This window comes from Theropithecus gelada, chromosome 4 (genome assembly GCF_003255815.1).
Source record: "Theropithecus gelada isolate Dixy chromosome 4, Tgel_1.0, whole genome shotgun sequence".
Classification (NCBI taxonomy): Eukaryota; Metazoa; Chordata; class Mammalia; order Primates; family Cercopithecidae; genus Theropithecus; species Theropithecus gelada.
In genome coordinates this window covers 40513844-40535149 of record NC_037671.1, presented here as the reverse complement: position 1 = coordinate 40535149, position 21306 = coordinate 40513844, and the positions used below count along the sequence as shown (strand labels likewise).

Genomic DNA, 21306 nt, shown 5'->3' with positions numbered 1-21306 from the left:
TGGTGAATAGCTAGGGGTAGACTGAAACACAGTCTGAAAGGAAGCCATATTTTCTGGTGTCTCATGGCTGCTTGTTTACTATGAAGTAGTAAAGAAGTCATTGCTTGATATCTTAGCCCTGACGGCATGAACAAAATTCAAAGCAGGTGTAAAGAATACATGGCATCAAACTTTGGGCATGCAGGAAGCCCAGGCTGGCAAAATATGGGTTGGGAATCTCTAGGGTTGCTGGTTTGTGGGGAATTAGAATTCCTCACAAAGAGCATGGGACCTCTCTTACAGCCTCCTTCTTCCTGTTTTTGCTCTTCTGGCCAATTAAAGTGACCTGCAGACTCTCCCTGGCCTGTCACACCTTTAGCCTCTCTCAGTGCCCAGCTGAACACCCTACCTGTCTTGGCATCTGGTTTTTGTGTCAAATGATTTAAATTATTTAACTTAATATATGTACTTAACATATGCCCTTGTCACCTGTCCTGTCTCATTGTCCACCTTCTTTGTGAGCTCACAGGGAGCCAGCGGGCTAGGTCAGTCCTTGCTACACTCTGGCACTGGCATAATGCCACATGGCAGCCTAATGGTGCCAAGATGTGCAGGAAAAAGCAGGGTTGCAGAAAAAGCCCATCCTTGCCTGCATCTAGGCCAGTGTATGGCAGGAATCTGAGGGAGGGGCCAGAGAGTGACTTGGAACCAGCTGGTGGGGAGTGAGGGGCCTTGGAGAGAACATGCACCTTTTATAAGCCTGAGAGAGGTCTAGGCCAACACAAGTGGACCCAGAAAGTCATCAACACCAGAGAGTGCTAGTGGTGACTTTTTTTAAATCAAGAAAATGTTTGAAAAGAGGGATAAATGAAATTTTTTTTTTTTTTTTTTTGAGACGGAGTCTCCCTCTGTCGCCCAGGCTGGAGGCTGGAGTGCAGTAGCGCGATCTCAGCTCACTGCAAGCTCCGCCTCCCGGTTTCACACCATTCTCCTGCCTCAGCCTGCAGCTCAGTCCCAGCCTGTAGCTGGGACTACAGGTGCCTGCCACCACGCCCGGCTAATTTTTTTTGTATTTTTAGTAGAGTTGGGGTTTCACCATGTTAGCCAGGATGGTCTCGATCTCCTCACCTCATGGTCTGCCCGCCTCAGCCTCCCAAAGTGCTGGGATTACAGGCGTGAGCCACCGCGCCCGGCCATGAATGTTTGATTTTTTTTAAATTCAACTTTTTTATTGACAGAAACTGTCCCAGAAGAAAGATTGTTGCCACACACTGCCTCACATTGGCTTGCAGATCGTTCACTGTCTTGAATGTTCACACAGAATGCAGTGCTTTGTGTTGAATGCGACAGTTAATGCAGATCCTGGAAAGGGCCTTTATGGGGCCTGCCTCGAAGACTTGTCACCTTTTCATTACAGAACTCATACTCAGAGATTCCAGTGCGTTAAATAGCTCTAGGCTAATCTTGGGCCGCTCCATGCTAAGGGCAATAGTTTTCATCATAGAAAAACATCTTTTTTTTTTTTTTAACTCCAGAGATTGTTTTAAGCTCTCCCCAGTGCTCCCAACTTCTTAGCTGTTCAGCTGCGAATATCAGGCCCTTAATGGCTGGAGAGGGAGAGTCTATTTTTAAAGTTTTTACTGAATATCTCCCCCGTGTCAGGTGCTGAACGAATTTGGCATGTCATCAGATCTAAAATACCCACAGGGGTTTAGTGTCGTTTTTAGGTATGAAATTGATCAGGTTTGATTCTGAGACCGTCTGGTGATCCTTCTGGAAGGCCACTCGCTTGCTTAGCTGTGTGTGAGATCACAGGTCAGGGCTGAGCTTTGTTTTGCCTGGGCTTTTGACATTAATTTCCACAAAAACAGCCTTAAAAAAAAACACCTGAAATTCAGGGGCCAGCTAGTCCTCATTGTGTTCTAACTCCCTTTGGTATTTAAAACATTAGGAAATGAAATTGCCAAATTCTTAACATTTGAAAATTGGCTCCTGCCCATGCCTAGTCCTCACATTTCCAGGGTGCCTCTGGGAGGGAATGCGCTGCTGGGGGAGAAGGGAGGGGGTGGTATTGGAAAGCCACACAGAGCCAGGAGGCGGAGGCTGTCTCCTTGGAGGTAGCAGCCTTTTCAGAGCTCGCCTGCCCTCCTCACAGGCTGAAAGGAGCTGCTGACGTCATTAAATCAATAACTTTGTTTAGCATTGTGTTTCCTGGGGGCAGGAAATCCTCTGGGGAACAGCAGACTGAATTTTCTTCCTCCCCTCACCAGCCTCCAGAGATGCCTGCTGGCGGGGGGTGTGGCGGAGCTCCTGGCTCTGCCATTGCCATTTAGTGGAGACCTACACCCTAGTGTTTGTTATTTTTCAGGCAAATTTCAGCAAAATTCCCAAGCTCGTAAGGTAGGTACTGAGAGGTCAAAAGTAGGAACAACCTTCTGAGCAACAGGGAGCAAATCAAAGTTTGTGAAGCCTGTGCAGGGTCATGTCCCCTAGTCCTGTGTCACTCCTTCTCAACCCTCCTATCCCCCAGCGCAGGCTGGCCCAGAGTAGCCCCGCCTGTTCTGTATAGGAATTTCACACATATGAAACCACAGCCCCAGGCAGGCCCCTCAGCACAGACCAGTGTTGCCCAGTGTTGCATCCACCAGCAGCCATTGCTGAGGAACGGGAGTGATTAGCCCAGAGACTGCGTCAAGCCCAGAGCCCTTGCTCAGAAAGAGTTCCAGGCTTTAATGTTCTCCTGGCTACCAAGGGAGGGCCACTCCTGTGCCCGTCTTTAACTTCACCAAGGACAGGACCCCACAGCCTCTCCTGGCACCACATTAAGTGGTTTCTATAATAATTTTTCCAGTGGGTCAACAGGTTACTATGCAGTTGCCAGAATCAGCAAATTGCTTATTTCCCTTCCCCACATCACCCAGCCATGGGTCAGTCACACGAGAAGGGTCAGTTGGTGGACTCAACACAGTAGTGGCAAAATGTTGGTCTAGATACTTTGCTTAGCTCCTGAAACCTGGTCTGAGTGTTTTTTTTCCAAGAAAAGCTAGGAATTTTGGCCTCCCAAGCAAGTGACAGCAAGAGTTTGTTAACTACATAAATATAGCCCCATATCCCTGTTCAACATCAGACAAGGTTGAACCAGAGTCTCACTCTGTTGCCCAGGCTGGAGTGTAGTGGCATAATCTCAGCTCACTGTAACCTCCACCTCCTGGGTTCAAGTGAGTCTCGTGCCTCCGCCTCCCAAGTAGCTAGGATTATAGGCATGCATCACCACACCCTGCTAATTTTTGTATTTTTTAGTAGAGATGGGCTTTTGCCATGTTGGCCGGGCTGGTCTTGAACTTCTGGCCTCAAGTGATCCACCTACCTAGGCCTCCCACAGTGCTGGGATTATAGATGTGAGCCACTGCACCCAGCCCAGAGTGAATTTTTTTTTTGAGACATAGTCTCACTCTATTGTCCAGGCTGGAGTGCAGTGGCGCTCTCTTGGTTCACTGCAACCTCCGCCTCCCAGGTTCCAGCGGTTCTCCGGCCTCAGCCTCCCGAGTAGCTGGGATTACAGGTGCCCGCCACTACACCCAGCTAATTTTTGTATTTTTAATAGAGATGGGATGTCACCATGTTGTTCAGGCTGGTCTCGAACTCCTGACCTCAGGTGATCCGCCCACCTTGGCCTCCCAAAGTGCTGGGATTACAAGCATGAGCCACCGTGCCCGGCCCAGAGTGAATTTTTTATACAAAATCCATATTTATTGGAGCCTTTGAGAGCTCCAAGGACACAGACCAAACTGGGATAATCTGGGGATGAGGACCTCGTAACCTCCCATCTCCACACTGTATGGTATTAATTGGTTTGTTCTTTTAGACTCTGGGTCCCCAAACTTTGAGCAAGATTAGCTTGGATAATAGCTATTTATTAACCCATTTCTTATTGGCTTATTTGTTCAGAATCTTCTCCGAGACCTGAACTTTGCAACATAAAAATCTTTGTACCTAAAGAGCTCGGCTACAATGGCCAGCTTCTCTGTGAAAACCAACAAAGGCTCTAATACTTTTTGCCCAGAATGGGGAAGGGGAGGGGAGCTGTTAGGCCGAGGAACTCAGATGTGTGTGACCCCCTTGGTGTTCAGGAGGGCCTGGGACTCCTGGCAATGTGTGGCAGTGTGTTCAAGACACACTCGCCCTAAAGAGCCCCGATTTCTCTCTCATACCTGATGGTCTCTTGGAGAAGGCGGATAATAGACAAGGGTAAAGGTCATTAATTATAAGATCCAAGTGTGACAGAAACCCTATTGGAAAGAACACGTCTCTTCAAAAGACTTACTAGACATTTAGAACTGTTTCAATAGAGTTTAAATTTGGGAGCGAAACCATTACACCTTGTAAGAAAGAAATGCCAGACCAAGACGGTGCTTCATAGACACTAATTTGATTGACTAGGCGTCCGCTGTTTCTGTTCTACACAAAAGCTCTTGCCCAGATGCAGACACACACACACACACAACACACACACTCTTCCACCACCACTTGTGTACAAACATGAATGCAGAGACAGGAAGAAACACGAATTTGCTTTTTTTCTGCATGATACTCAAAACCATTGAGTTTCTAGCACAGCTGCTGCTGCAGAAGAGAGAAAAGCACTTGGCCCCGGAGTCTGTTTGTGTTTGAGCCGAGAAAGCGATTTTTGTTGCAAGAAGCTCTAAGTGAGACAGAGTCAGAGAATGAGAGAGAGAGAGAGATAATTATCTAAATTATGTTCGTGCTATTATCGAAGACGAATATAGTTAAAATGTAATTAAATATGACGGGCTAGCAGGATGTAAGCCAAGCTTTGGAATGCTAATCATCAATTACTGCATCCCCTTAGGGGAATCAAGGAGGCTGTATGGCAGAGTCAGAGCGGCTTGGGGCTGGGGGACTGAGTGAGACGTCGAGCATTAAAACTCCCCCTCCCCTGTCTCCCCACGTAGTCATTCAAACCGCCACGGATGGCCCTGGGACACATCCCTTTCTGTAGCTGCCACAGCGTTAGAATATGAGGAGCTGGTGGGAGGGTCCTGCACCTCTCTTTGAGAGGCAACCCCTCTAAAAGGGAATGTGAACACAGAAGGTCAAACTCAAGACTGGCTTATGTTAGAGCAGTAGATGCAAGTGCCTTTACCAGACAGAAGTCTGAAGTTCCTCCTCTGCCAGAAAGCATCAAATGCTCACCTACCCAGATCAAGGAATCCCAGGAGGGAAGTCAGGCAGGGAGGTGGAAGTGGACTGTAGTCGGGACAGAAGATGCCACATGTCCATGCTAGCAAGCTGCTCCTACCAATCAATCTCCAACCTGGGCAAGGGGCCCGCTTTGGCCATACATTGAAATCACCTGAGGAATTTAAAAAGGACTCAAGCAGGGCCCACCCCCCAGAGGTTTTGAGCGTTAATTGGTGCGGGCTGTGGTCTGGGAGTTCAAAAGTTTAGCTCCACGGGTGTTTCTGATGTGCAGCCAAGGTTCAGACCCACTGGTCCAGCTATAACCAGACTTCCACTAACCACAACCAAGGGCAAGGCAGGCAGCAGGAAGTGAGGACTGGAGTTAGTTCTTATGTCCTTCCACGAACCTCAGCTGTACCTGTCTCGAGGCCAAGAAGAAAACAGTATAAGGATTTACTTTTCTTAATCCTGAAACATAATTTTTATGTCAGTTCTGGTGCTAAATCCCCAAAGAATTTTGAACTTGGTGAGATTACTGTACAAGAGTCCGTTTTAACAACGAGCTCTAAGGCCGGGGTAGAAACTTGGCCGCCTCCTTGGACCAGATGGGTGATGTGAGGGAGCAAAGCAGGCCAGGGCAGGCTGCAGGGAGTAAGAGAGACCACCAAAAGCTCTCCTCATCTCCAGCTGTTGTCAGACAGGGAAGAGGACTCACACATGCCAGATCTTCTGGTTTCCAAGAGAAGTGAGGCATCTGTGTTTTGCTGTGAAATCTCCCAATGTTTAAGTGGAAGCTAACTCAACTTTTAAAAATATACTCAGTAAACCAGCAAAGTATGTCTGTGAGGCTCCCATGTGCAACTTTTGAACTTAGTGAGCCTTTGGCTAGTCAGCACGTGGACAAACAATCACAAATTCCCATAGCTCCTAACGCAGTTTTCTGCTGCCTCAGGTCGGCAGTCAGGTTAGACCAACGTGGCCCCATTTTTCCTAAGCCTGACACATAAAGGGTCTCAATAAATAGTTGTTGAATGGACAAACAGGGTGAATGGAGCGAACCCAGAATTCCCTGTAAGTCTGGGTGGCAAGACAGCTATAAAATCCAGTTAAGCGTGATGCAGAACAAAAGAACATACTCCTGGGGTGCCAGATTAGAGAGGCCTGCACAGAGTCTTCACTTTAGACTGGTATCAGAGATCTGGGGCCAAGGAAGCTCTTCAGAAGGGAATAAACAGGATCCGGGCTGATTTTGAGTCTGCCACATAGGACACCCTCTCTAGCTCTGCCTTTGGGGACCCAGCAGGGACAGACGTGCAGGCCCAGCTCAAGGGCTGTTAAAACACTGTAATTCCCACTTCACCCAGTGTTCTGGAAAATGCTCTCTCTCTCATATCCCCAGTCCATAGATCATCTTTAGATATGATTAAAGAGATGAATGTGGTCCTTGGCCCATCACTACAATGCGCCAGACAATAAGAACAGCATGCTTGGAGGGACGGCGGGCAGCTGTGGGGTCAGCACAAGGGGCTCAGTCGTAAAGAACTGTCAGAGGGATCTTCAGTCAAGTCTCGATGCTCACTCAAGGCCTTTAATACCCGTCACGTCTCAGTGCCACACGGCTTGGAGAGGGCACCGCCGTCACTGCCATAAGCTCAGTTGACAGGGTACAGGTTTTATTATTTCCTCCCTTTTCGAGAATCTGTTCCAAAGGTTCATGCCTGACTTCCAGCCCTGCTCCCAAAGGCTGTAAATACATATGCTTCCCATGTACCTTTTCCACTCCTCATCACCACAGGCTCTGCTGCCTTTCTTAGGCTCTGCTGCCTTTCTTAGGCTCTGCTTTTTTTTAATTGTAATTGAAAAGAATTATCAAAGTTATACATGGACATAGTTTTGAGAATGAAGTAAAACCACAAGACTTTTAACAAAGAGCAGCAGTCCTCTGCTTCATCCTTCCGTACCCTGAGTCCCATTCTCCAAAAGCAACTGCTTTTCTTTTTCCTCTTTTAAAAAATAATTTTGAAAAAAAACCCATATATTCCAAAAAATATATTTAATGTGATTTACAAATCTAAAACTGTAGACTGAAATGTTTCCCTCCTACCTTTCCTTCAGAGATAGTTGATGCATGAACAAGTATATATATTCTCCCCATTTACTTTGTTTTTCCTCCAAGGTCTCAGTGTAATTTTATTTTATTTTAAATGTTTGTTTGTTTGTTTGTTTTTGAGACAGGGCTCGCTCAGTCACCCAGGCTGGAATGCAGCAGTGCAGACACGGCTCACTGCAGCCTTGATCCCCCAGGCTCAGGTGATCCTCCCACCTCAGCCTTCCAAGCAGCTGAGACTACAGGCATGTGCCACCACACCTACCTAATTTTTTATTTTTTGTAGAGCCAGGGTCTCACTATATGCCCCAGGCTGATCTCTTGAACTCCTGGGCTCCAGCAATCCTCCCGCCTTGGTCTCCCAAAGTGCTGGGATTACAGGCATGAACTGCTGCACCCAGCCTCAGTGTAATTTTAGAACTCACATCAACTTTGGGTTCAGTTAATACATGCCATTACATCATTGACCCCATTTTCTTTTAATACAGATTTTTCTGTACCTGGGAGATCTCTTGCATTTCCTCCCTCTCCCCATCCCCCACCCCCCAGCTTATAGTCCTTCATTATAAGGATAAGGATCTACCATAATTTACTTAGCCAGTCCCCAGTGATGAGCATTTAGGTTGTTCTCTTGCTGTTCAAATGATGCTGCAGTGTAATCCCTATTCCTTCTTCTTCCCTATGCTGCAAACACATCATATATTAAAGTAGTATAAGGGAATTGCTAGCTCTAGGGGTATGTGCATTTAACACTTTGCTAGTTGAGGGTATGTCAACTTGTGCTTCCTCTGGCAATGTGTCAGAGTGCCTGTGTCATCCCACCTTGTCCAATATAACACATGATCAGACTTTTAGATTTTGAGGTAAACATATTCATCTCTTTTAGACTTTTTTTTTGGCTGTATCTTCATATTCTAAACTATAGGCTTATTCTGCTATTTCCTAATTACATTACTAGAGTTATCTATTGTGTTCCTATTTTGAAAGATAAGGATATAAGGATTTAGTTTCATTGCCCTCCCCCCTTGCAAGAACACACATGCTCCTGTCTGCTCCATCCTCTTGTTTAGTTAAATCACAATTTTTCTTTGTATCAGATTTCTTGTTGGCATTAGGATGACTATGTAACTATTGTCCAGAGCCAAGCCATGTAGTGTACTACAATCACCTTTTAAAAATCATTTGTTTTTCCTAGAGTTAAAAAGTGGCCAGGTGCGGTGGCTCACGCCTGTAATCCCAGCACTTTGGGAGGCTGAGGCAGGTGGATCACGAGGTCAGGAGTTCAAGACCAACCTGGCCAAGATGGTGAAACCCCATCTCTACTAAAAATACAAAAATTAGCCGGACATGGTGGCAGGCGCCTGTAATCCCAGCTACTTGGGAGGCTGAGGCAGAGAATTGCTTGAACCCAGGAGGCGGGTTCAGGCCTCCCAAGCTGGGAGGCAAGGTTGCAGTGAGCCAAGATCGTGCCACTGTATTCTAGCCTGGCAACAGAGCAAGGCTCCGTCTCAAAAAAAAAAAAAAATTGCTTAGTTTTCTGTATCATTCATTAATTTTCTGTGTACGATCACTGATTCTTCCCCCTAACTTTTGTAGAGCAACACAAATTCTCATAACCTGGCCTAACACATCTGGTCAGTTAGTTTCTTTGTCTCCCTTGAGATGTTCCCATGAGCTGCTCACCTTCCCTCTCCAGTCTGGACTAGTTGTTCTGTGGGCCTGTTTTACGGCTCTCATCCTGGGACCTCCCACCCCATTATCTTAGGAATTCCTTTTGCCTTTATTCCATGTCACATTCTCTGTTTTGTGGATCCCATAACTTTCTTTTTTTTCTTTGCTTTTTTTTTTTTTTTGAGACAGAATCCTGCTCTGTCACTCAGGCTGGAGTGCAGTGGCACAGTGTTGGCTCACTGCAATCTCCGCCTCTTAGGTTCAAGCAATTCTTATGCCTCAGCCTCCTGAGTAGCTGGTAGTACAGGTGCGCACCACCATGCCTGGTTAATTTTTGTATTTTTAGTAGAGAAGGGGTTTTGCCATGTTGGCCAGGCTGGTCTTGAACTCCTGGCCTCAAGCAATAGTATCCCATAACTTTCTTTATCTTAAGTTAGTCCTTTGTTTTGGTGGAACACACTTTCTGGTAGTTTCTTGTGAATGCATAGGAGGTGAAGTTTTTATTATTATTATTATTATTTTTTCTTCACATAAATACAAAGAGAGGTTGCAGGTGAATTTTTTTTATGCCTGAATGAAAATTTCCTTATTCTGCTCTCATACTTGATTTACTTTGTCTGGGAATAGTCCTGTGGCTGGGAATGGTCCCATGGCTGGGAACTAATTTTTCCCTCAGCATTTGGAAGGAAGTGATCTATTATCTTCTGACCCCCAATGTTGCTTTTGAAAAATTCATGTGACCCTGATTCCCAGGTCTTTGGGATGACCTGCTTTTTTCCCCTCCAGAACTTTTAAGATCTTCTAAAGTTTCTTAATAATATACTTTGGTGTGGATCTTTTCTCATTTCCTGTAATGGCTACTTAGTGGGGTCTTTAACTTGGAAACTTATGTCCTTCATATCTGGGAAAATTTGTTGTGTGACTTTGGCAATTTCCTAGCTCATATTTTCTCTGGAACATCATATTTCTTACTGGAACATCTAATTAGATGGTGGAACTCCTCGTTTGATTCTTTTATTCTCTTATACTTTCTCTTCTATTTTTTTATCTTTGTAATTTGATTTGACATTCTGGGAAATTTCCTCAACTTAACTTTCTAACCCATTTGTTGAATTGTTTTATGTCATTCCTAGTTTTAATTTACAAGAGCACTTTCTTGTTCACTAAATGTTCCTTTTTCATATCATTTTATTTATTCTTATTTCAAAGAGGTAATAATGCTTCCTTTTATCTTTCTGAGGATCATTTAGGTTTTTTTTTTTTTTCCTGAAGCTTTATTCTGCTTACTGAACTGTATCCATGTCCTCTGAGTTATTATTTTTCTCTATTTGCTGTTGGTCATCTTTCATGTTACAGTCTTTTTTTAAACATTTTAAACAGCTTTGTTGAGATATAGTTCATATACCGTACAATTCACTCATTGAAAGTATACAATTGCATGGCTTTAGTATATTGACAGAGTTTGCATCCATCACCACAATCAATTTTTGAACTTTTTCATTACTCCAAAAAGAAACCACATACCCTATAGCCATCACCTCCCAATCCCCCCATTTAATTCCCCAGCTCTAGGCAACCACTGATCTACTTTCTGTCTCAATATTCTATACATTTCCTGTAAGTGGAATCATACAATACATGATCCTTTGTGATTGGCTTCTTTCACGTAGCAGGTTCATCAGTATGATATTAATAGCATGTATCAAAATCTTATTGCTGAACAGTATTCCAGTGTATGGATATGCTACATTTTATCTATCCATTCATCAGTTGATGGACATTTGGGTTGTTTCCACTTTTTATTATGAACAATGCTGCTGTGAAGATTCATGAACAAGTTTTTGTGTGGATATGTGTTTTCATTTTTCTTGGGTATATATCTAGAAGCAGAATTTCTGGATCGTATCACACCTCTCTGTTTAACCATTTGAGGAACTGCCAGGTTGTTTTCCAAAGTGGCCACACCATTGGACATTCCCATGAGCAGTGTATAGGGGTTCCAGTTTCTTCACATTTTCATCAACACTTGTTATTATCTTTTTTTAATTTTTTCTTTTATTGATACATAGTGTTTTGCATATTTGTGGGCTACATGTGAATGTGTTTTACATGCATAGAATGTGTAATGATCAAGTCAGGTTATTTGGGGTATTCATCATCTTGAGTATTTATCATTTCTATGTGTTGGTAGCATTTCGAGTCCTTTTAGCTACCTTGAAATATACAATATATTGTTGCTAACTATAGTCACCCTAGTCTAATGGAACATTAGAACTTACTTCTTCTATCTAACTGTAAATTCCTACCCATTCACCCCCCTTTCTTCATGTCCCCCTCCCACCCTCATACCCTTCCTACCCTTTGGTATCTATCATTCTGTTCTCTATCTTCACATGATCAAGTTTTTTAGCTCCTACATATGAGAGAAAACATGTGGGATTTGTCTTTCTGGGCCTGAATTATATCGCTTAACATAATGACCTTCAGTTTCATCCGTGTTGCTGCAAATGACATGATTTCATTGTTTTTATGGCCAAACAGTATTGCATTATGTAAATATACCACATTTTCTTTACCCTTCTGTCCATTGATGGACACTTAGGTTGATTCCATATCTCTACTGTTGTGAATAGTGCCACATTAACCTGTGAGTGCAGGTATCCCTTTGGAATACTGATTTCTTTTTTTGTTTTGGGTAGATATCCAGAAGTGAAAATGTTGGATCATTTGGTAGATGGCATGTTTCCAGAAATTTATCCATTTCCTGTAGTTGTACTTTTAGATTTTTAAAAATTTATTTCTCACCTTGAAAAATAGTAGTAGTTTTTTTGAGAAATCTTCACTCTATACTGTTTTCCATGGTGTCTGTACTAATTTACATTCTCACCAACAGTATATAAGAGTTCCTTTTTCTCTTCATTCTTACGAACATCTGTTATTTTTTGTCTTTAATAATAGCATTCTAACTAGGGTAAGATGATATCTCATTGTGGTTTTGATTTACATTTTCCCAATGCTAAGTGATATTGAGCATTTTTTCATATACCTCTTGGCTATTTGTATGTCTTCTTTTGAGAAGTGTCTATTCATGTCCTTTGCCCACTTTTTAATGAGGTTTTTTTTTTTGTACATTCTGGATATTAGTCCCTTGTTGGGTGAATAGTTTGTGGATATTTTCTCCCATTCAACAGATTACCTTATCACTCTATCGATTATTTACTTTGCTGTGCATAAATTTTTAAATTTAATACAGTCCCATTTGGCTAGACCAATATCCTGAACTGATTTCCCTATGTTTTCTTCTATTATTTTTATACTTTCAGATCTTACATTTAAGTCCTTAATCAATCTTGAGTTGATTTTTGTAGATGATGAGAGATAGGGGTCCAGTTTGTGTATGGATATCCAATTTTCCCAGCACCATTTATTGAAGAGGGTATCCTTTCCCTGGTGTAAGTTCTTGGTTCCTTTGTCAAGTATCAGTTGGCTGTAAATATGTGGATTTATTTCTGGATGTTCTAGTATACTCTGTTGGTCTTTATGTCTGTTTTTATACTCATACCATCTGTTTTCATTACTATAGCCTTGTACTGTATTTTGAAGTCAGGTAGTGTGATGCCTCTAGCTTTGGTCTTTTTTCTTAGGATTGCTTTAGCTGTACTGGCTCTTTTTTGGTTCTACATGAATTTTAGGATTTTTTTTTTTTCCATTTCTGTAAAAAATGACATTTTGGGGCTGGGTGCAGTGGTTCACATGTGTAATCCCAGCACTTTGGGAGGCCAAGGCAGTTCATGAGGTCAAGAGATAGAGACCATCCTGGCCAACATGATGAAACCCCATCTCTACTAAAAATACAAAAAAATTAGCTGGGTGTGGTACCACATGCCCATAGTCCCAGCTACTTGGGAGGCTGAGACAGGAGAATCGCTTGAACCTGGGGGCCAGAGGTTGCAGTGAGCCGAGATCGTGCCACTACACTCCAGCCTGGCAACGGAGCGAGATTCCATCTCAAAAAAAAAAAAAAAAAAGACATTTTTGGATTTTTGGTATTTTTGATGGGGATTGTATTGAATCTGTATGTTGTTTGGGCAGTACAGTCATTTTAATGATATTAATTATTCTAATCCGTGATCGTGAGATGAGTTGCCATTTGTTTGTATTCTCTTCAGTTTCTTTCATCAGTATTTTGTAGTTTTCCTTGTAGAGATTTTCCACCTCCTTGGTTAAATTTGTTCCTAGGAAGTTTTTCCATGGCAGCTATTATAAATGGGATTACCTTCTTGACATCTTTCTTGGCTATTTCATTATTGGTGTATAAAATGCTACTGAATTTTGTATGATGGCTTTGTATCCTGCAACTTTACTGAATTTGCTTATCAACTCTTAAGAGTTTTTTGGTGGAATCCTTTGGTCTTTCTGAATATAAGATGTCATCTGCAAAGAGGGAGAATTTGACATCCTCTTTTCCAATTTGGATGCCTTTTGTTTCTTTATCTTGCTTGATTGCCCTGCCTATGACTTCTAGTACTATGTTGAATAGGAGTGGTGAGAGTGGGCATCCATGTCTTATTCCAGTTCTTACAGAAAAGAATTTCAACTTTTCCCCATTCAGTACGATGTTAGCTATGGGTTTGTCATAGATGGCTTTTATTATTTTGAGGTATATTCCTTATATGGCTGGTTTGTTGGGACTTCTTACTATGAAGGGATGTTGAATTTTATTAAATGCTTTTTCTGTGTCTATTGAAATGATCATATGGTTTTTGTCCTCGATTTTGTTGATCTAATGCATCACGTTTATCGATTTGTGTCTGTTAAACTATCCTTGCATCCCTGGATTAGATCCCACTTGATCATGGTGTATTATCTTTTTGATGTTCTGTTGAATTTGGTTTGCTAGTATTTTATTGAAAAGTTTTGTGTCTGTGGTGTCTGTGTTCATCAAGGATATTGGCCTATAGTTTTCTTTTGTTGTTTTGTTCTTATCAGGTTTTGGTGGCAGGGTAATGCTGGTATTGCAGAATGAGTTAGGGAATATTCCCTCCTCTTCAGTTTTGGGATTTTTTTTTTTTTTCATTTTTACTTTTTTTTTTTTTAGAGACAGGGTCTTGCTCTGTCACTCAGGCTGGCATGTCGTGGCACAATCATAGCTCACTGTAATCTCAAACTGCCAGACTCAAGCAATTCTCCTGCCTCAGCCTCCCAAGTAGCTGGTATTACAGGCATGCGCCACCCAATTTTTTAGAATAGTTTGAAGCGGATTGGTATTAGTTCCCTTCATATGTTTGGTAGAATTTGTCAGTGAATCCTCAGGTCCTGAGCTTTTCTTTGTTGGGAGACTTTTTCTTACGGATTCCATTTCACTACTCATTATTGATCTGTTCAGGTTTTCTATTTCTTCCTGATTCAATCTTGATAGGTTGCATGTTTCTAGGAATTTATCCATTTCTTCTAGGTTTTCTAGTTTGTTAGCATATAGTTGTTCAGAATAATGTCTGATGATCTTTTGTATTTCGGTGGCATCAGTTGTAATGTTTCCTTTTTCACTTGTAATTTTGTTAATTTGGGTCTTCTCTCTTCTTGGTGAGTCTAGCTAGCAGTTTATCAATTTTGTTTATCTTTTCTAAGAACCAATTTTCCATTTCATTGATCCTTTGTATTTTTATTTAGTCTCTATTTCATTTAGTTCTGCTCTGATCTTTATTATTTCTTTCCTCCTGCTAATATAGGAGTTTGATTTGTTCTTCCTTTTATAGTTTCTTGAGGTACATTTTTATATTGTTTATTTGAAACCTTTCTACTTTTGGATATATGTTGGGGTCCGCGTATTTCCTAAACAAAGGAATGAACACACAAAACAACACAAGACAAGACAAACATGGTGGCCGCCTTGAATGGCGCGCTCTGCTTTATTTTATACAGTCGTTTGTGGAATGTTACCAAGTCACAAGACACATTGTTGTTTTTCTGACCTTTCCCTGACTTTCTGGATTTTCAAGATGTTTACACATAAACAAGCCCCCAGGATCTGCTGTTAGCAGCTGGCTCCTTAGTCCTCCCTGTAAACAGGGAAGGATCGCCCTGCTTGGTTTGCCAGAGCAGGACTTATGGGGAACGCCCTGCTTCGTTTGCAAGAGCAGGACTTATGGGGAACACCCTGCTTCGTTTGCAAGAGCAGGACTTATCGGGAACATCCTGTTTGTGAGCACGTAGTCCTCTACATTTCCCCTTTTCCTTATTTACAAGTTTGAATTTCTTTTAAAACCATCATTACATGTTGGGCTCGCTGGGATTCGGTGTTTGCCCTTTGGTACCGTCTCCAGCAGACTGTGAAAATGACAAAGGCAAGAACAACAGTCAATACCATTACTAGAAACAGAGGTCAGCAAAGTTTTTACAGGGCTCATAGAGTTCAAAGACGTCAAACTTTGTGCAATACCAGTCATCAAATCTGCACCAGTCAGCAACGGTAACTGATTGCAAAATATTTCAGAAATGTTCTGTGTTAATTCTTGTATTTCTAGGGAAAGATTATTATGACCAATTAAAAGTCTCTTTATCTCAGTCCAGTTATGTACAGTGCTATTAAAAGGAACAGGAGTAATACAAAATTGGGTAGTGTTCCAATCACATTTCAACAAAGCTCGGGTATTTAACACTGTTAGCTGATCTCCCAACCAAGAAACCACTTGCTCCAGATTATCCACTCATTCAGTCAAATGAGCATCTATGTCTCGTTGCTGCCGCCACAACAAATGTGATTGTTCATGCCATTGTTGCACAAATTCTGCATTTTGTATACTCTGGTGTAGAGCTAATCCAGCAACAGCGGCAGTGGAAGCAATTGCTACAAGTCCTATCACCGCGGTCACGACGATTCCAACCATTTTCTGACTGCGGTGGACAAGATCTTGCATAACCTTGTAAATCTGAGTAACCCTAGCAGATTCACTCCAAGTACGTGTTAAGTTTACAGGTAGCCAGGTTTCTTTTCTGGCTCTTAGTATATATAAATCGGAATGAGACTCATTCCAATTATTATTCCACCAAGTAGTATTTATACAACTTAAGAATGTACAATTGTTTGTACAGTTAACTACCCCTGTATTATTATCCCATTTAAAAATTCCTGTCAACAACAAGTAAGGCTTTCTTACATATGCAATAACATATCTAGAACTATTTCGATGCAAAGATATATGGAAAGGGTTAGCAATATTAGTAAGATTTAAGGACATGTTTCCCGTGAAAGTGAACATTGGTTTACCAGCAGCTAGCAACTTCCAAATATGACCTTGTATTTGTGAGGTATTAGCCAAATGTGGCATAGGGGGTGATAGACCACCATCATGCCAAATAATAGTTTCATTGCCATCTGCAGAAATGCTGTGATTACCTTATGCCAACGCAGGTTGACATGGCTGAATTTAGTCTGAAAATCTCCATGTACACTCCAATCTGTAACAAGGTATTTACGACTCTTCCCTTTTACTTCTAACAACAATCGTGGCCCACTACTTCTACATCTAGTCCACTCTAGTTGGGAAACACCTCCGGACACATCAGGGATAGGGCATAAAGATAATGTACTTGGCAGAGTTTCATCAAGTACTGCAGTATGATTATACTTAAAACTTTGAGCCACAATAATCATAGTAAAGGCAGAGATATGACTATGGTTATAGCGAACAGCCTAAGCCTCATGAGAAAGATGCAGACAATGCGGACTACCCCCAAGACATATAGGTAACCCTTCAACCTCAAATTGATATGAACTATTTACTGTGCCAGTGTCTAATTCAGGATCCTGGTTTAAAAAAGGTGATGGCATCCAAGCAGTATCATTAGTAAATACTGGGACTTCTCTGTCTCCCCAGGCCACACCTTGATATAAGGGTGGAAAAGGAATATAAGCCCAGTATGTAAATTCTCCAGCTGTTACCTGACAATTTACTATGGCCAGCATAGCCAGGAATAAAGTCAGTGGGGTTTTGGGCTGCCCAGCTTGTTGAACAACCCCTTCAGCTTCTTAACCTTTTCAGTTGTCCCCATGTCGGGGGCTCCGCACGTTGAGTTCCGAAGGTGAATGTTCTCTGAGCGCTCAGATTTAGCTCCTGGAATTCCTTCAGGAACTCTTCGGATCGGCTCCTCTTCGCCATGGCACTGTTTCAACCGTCGAGATGGAAACCACTCGTCTCCGGCACCTGTACGGACAAGAGCATAGCCTCGGCCCCATTGTAAAACTTTTCCTTTTAAATATTTCCCTTGTAATGAAGGATAATACACCCACAGATTACTGTTTTGTGGCTTTTCTAAAGGCTGTTGAAAATGTTTCACCACTGCAGACTGCTATAATTGGCGCCAATGGCTGAGAAAATTTAAAGTAAAAAGGGCTTTCAGAATTTGATGTTTTGGGGAATCTCGCCCATCTCCCCCTTTTAGTTTTAAAAGTTGTAATTTTAAGGTAGCATTGGCTCTTTCAATAATTGCTTGACCTTGACTGTTAAATGGAATACCAGTGGAATGATGAGTATGGTATAAAGAGAGGAAGGCAGCCAATTTGCGAGAGCAATAAGCAGGGACATTATCAGTTTTTAATTCAGCAGGGACTCCCACAACTGCAAAGCAAGTAAGTAAATGAGTAATAACAGAGTCAGCCTTTTCAGAGGGTAATGGCATAGCCCACTGGAAATGTAACCACGTATCAATAGTATGATGAACATATTTTAAACGACCAAAGGAAGGAACATAGTTACATCCATTTGCCAAATGTGATTTTGTTGAGTGCCTCGAGGATTAATACCTGGACTTTAAAAAGGTGCAATAATAGGAGCACAAGATGGGCAGACTCTGACAATAGCCCGGGCTTGACGGCGTGTTATAGAAAATCACCGTTGTAATCCTAAACTATTAGTATGATGTAGTTGGTGCTCATCCTGAGCCCATTGGACACTGCCAATAAGTAAAGAATCAATCTGACTATTGCCAAAAGATAAAGGTCCTGGCACAGCTGAATGAGAACGAATATGAGTGATAAAAAAGGGGGGCAGTGCGGGAAGTAAGAGTTACAAATAATAAAGAAAATAATTTTTGTAAAGGAGTTTGAGGAAATAATGGTAAAGAAATCTGAGAAATATATTTAGTTACATATACAGCATATTGGGAATCACTAACTATATTACAAGGGGTTTGAGGCCAGTCTTGTAGAACCATAAGAATGGCAAAAAGTTCTCCTTGTTGTACTGATTCAAATGGATAGTGAGAAATTTTTGAATTGTCTGAAGTCCAGTATCCAGCCTTTCCATTGCTTGAAGCATCAGTAAAAAAGGTGGGACCTTTAACTGGAGTGTAAGAGATAGGATTATATGGCAGTAAAGAATATTGTTGCAGAAAAGCAAACAATTTATTACTAGGATAATGCTGAGAAAAAGAACCAGTATACTCAGCGCAAGCCACTTGTCAACCCTTATGAATTTCCAACAGAGATTAGATAATCGGGTAATAATTTTTATAGGGTCAGCACCAAGCAACTGACGAGCTCGATGTTGTCCTTTAATAATTAATTCAGCCAATTTATCAATATATGGGTGAATTTTCTTAATGGCTTTATTAGCCAAAAACAGCCACTCCAGAATATTATTATTTTGGTGTAAAACGGCCGTTGGCGAATGGGGAGTATGAAAAAGAGACAACGAAAGTGGAAGATTGGGTGCAATATAATCAAGGTGAGCTTCACTAATTTTTTTTTTTTTTACAAATGACAATTCTTCTTCTGCTACAGGGGATAAAGTCCCCATAGGTTGAATATAAGTATTTACAGCTCTAAGATCAGTTAATAAGTGCCATTTTCCCTTTTTTTTTTTTTTTTTTTTTTGACAAGACAAACACAGGGGAATTCCATGCAGAAGTACTTGGTTCAATATGCCCCTCGGCCAATTGTTCCTTAACTAAATTCTTTAAAGCCTTAAGTTTTTCTTTAGATAATGGCCACTGTTCCACCCAAAGAGGAGTTGTAGTTCTCCACTTTAATTGTAAAGCTTGAGGCTTGTGGACAGTGGCTAAGAGTTTAAAGGATTGTAGCCCATTTTGAACATCATACTTTTGGCAGCTGAAGAAATATGAGGAATGCTTAAAAAGGCACCAAATTGTTGTAAAAAATTACGGCCCCAAAGGTTAATATTAATGGGAACAATATAAAAAGAACACTTTTCCTTGTTGTCCTTCAGGTCCTACACAGCTCAGGGGCTCAACACTTTGGTAGACTATAGAAGCAGTACCTAGGCCAGATAGAGTAACCGATACTTGTTTCTTTTTCCAATGATCAGGCCATTGAGCCAAACATATAATAGATACATCTGCTCCTGTGTCGACTAATCCCTCAAAAAGTATCCCATTAATTTGCAATGAACATAAAGGTTTTTGATCAGAAACTAAAGTTTCCCAGAAAACAGTTTTCCCAGTACTACCGAAACCTCCTTGATGAGACACATCTCTAGATAAGAAAGGAAAAAAAGGCAATAAAAGCAATTGTGCAATACGTTCCCCTGCCTCTAGGTGCATAAATTGTGAGACTTGTACCATAAGGATTTCATCAGTAAAATCAGGATCAATAATTCCTGGGACCACCATTAACCCCCGCATAGTGCTGCTGCTTCGACCTAGTAAAAGTCCTGCATGTCCCTTTGGCAAAGGACCACACACTCCAGTAGCCAACTTATATATTCCTCCATTAGGAGATAAAGTATAAGGTTGGGCAATAGCTAGGTCAGCAGCGGCACTCTGCTTAGTGGCAGCATAAAGCTGAGAAACTGGGGTAGGGTAAGATGTCTTTAAGGAGGACTCGAGGTCATTCCTTGATGTTGTAAGCCACTGCTCACTGGGTACTGGGGTAGGCCTGCATTGTAGTTGTTGGGGCCCCAAGCCTGCGGGCCCCGGTTCCCGTTTCCCGGGAGGGGTAACAATACATTCCCACTTTTATCAGTTTTTGAATGGCATTCATTGGTCCAGGGTCGACCCTTGCCACATCGTTTACACATATCAGATGGTAACCTTTTTTTCTTTTAGAGCAGAAGAGCCTAATTTTTTCCGGCATTCCTTTTTAAAATGACCGGGTTTCCCACATTGATAGCATATACCTTGTTTAGAATGGCCTTTTAAAGCCTTAGAAAGTTCCCCAGCAAACAATTGAGTATTGTAAATAGCTCCTCCAACACCTGCACAAGCCCGAATGTATTCAGCTAAATCAGCTCCACTAGCCTTTAGAGAACGCAGCAATTTTTGGCACTTGGGATTAGCACTCTCAAAAGCCAGGGTATCCAAAAGAATTTTAGCAGCAGAGCCTGAACCTACAGTCTTTAATACAGCATCTTGAAGATGAGCTACAAAATCTGGATACGGCTCAGTGGCTCCTTGTAGGATCTTTACAAAAGATAAAGAAGTTTTACCCGCTATTTTAACCTTAGTCCACGCTTTTATAAACAAAGCTTTAATCTGAGTGAGAGCAATATCATCTAGGCCTGCCTGAGCATTAAGAGTGGTGTATTGTCCTGAACCCGTAAGCTGCTCTTCAGTAGGTCCTGGGGGATTTTGGGTAGCATTTTTTCTAGCTTGTACTCTTGCTTCCTCCCACCACCAACTTTTTAATTGAAGCCATTGCGAACAATCAAGGACAGCCTGTCCCAACGTTTCCCAGTCAATAGGAATCATCATATGTTCTAAAGAGAAGGAATCGAGAAGGCCAAGAACAAACGGTGACTGAGGTCCATAATTAGCATTTCTTTCAAAAATTTAAATTGTAGGGCTGTAAAAGTCACATTTTGGCCACCGTTTGGGAACTGAGCATTGGGGCCGAAAGCAGCCCATGTTATTGGGAATAAATCTAATTCCTCGAAATCATCCTTTTCCTTCGAGTCCTTCTTTTCTCCTACAGGAGGAAGAGGCACAGAGAAAACCTGACCTGACATAGGCAAAGAGGTTGGAGGTGGAGGCAAAGGGAAATCCTTTTCCACAAGAGCAGAAGGGAAGGTAACAGGGAAGGCTCGTGGCGGAGAGATAGGAGAAACAGGAGCAGCGGTATCTTGCAATTTTAACAACTGTTGTAACATCTCTAAAATACGCTGCAAATCAGAATTTCCTTTAGGTGAAGGAGGCATTAGCTCTTTTTCCAATTCCTTGTCCTCAACAACCGGGGCATAAATATGTTCCTCTCTAGGATCATTCCTCTCTAAAGCTTCAGATGCCTCACCTCTTGTGGCAGTATCCCCATGCTCTGAGTCAGTTTCAAGTAACTCTAATGCCTGAGTAATGGAACTACACAAAGTCCACAAAGTCAGAGGCACCGTTTGCCC

The 21306-nt window shown here is 42.0% G+C and overlaps 1 protein-coding gene and 1 non-coding gene across 3 annotated transcripts in view; one reads left to right on the top strand and one right to left on the bottom strand.

Annotated features, from left to right (window-relative positions):
- Positions 1–21306, top strand: part of BTBD9 (BTB domain containing 9) — a 484930-nt gene that overhangs the window by 435203 nt on the left and 28421 nt on the right. The gene's annotated exons all lie outside the window — the stretch shown is intronic.
- Positions 7686–7757, bottom strand: LOC112623972. The gene has a single exon (XR_003119307.1). It is a non-coding gene; the product is annotated as a small nucleolar RNA SNORD45 (small nucleolar RNA).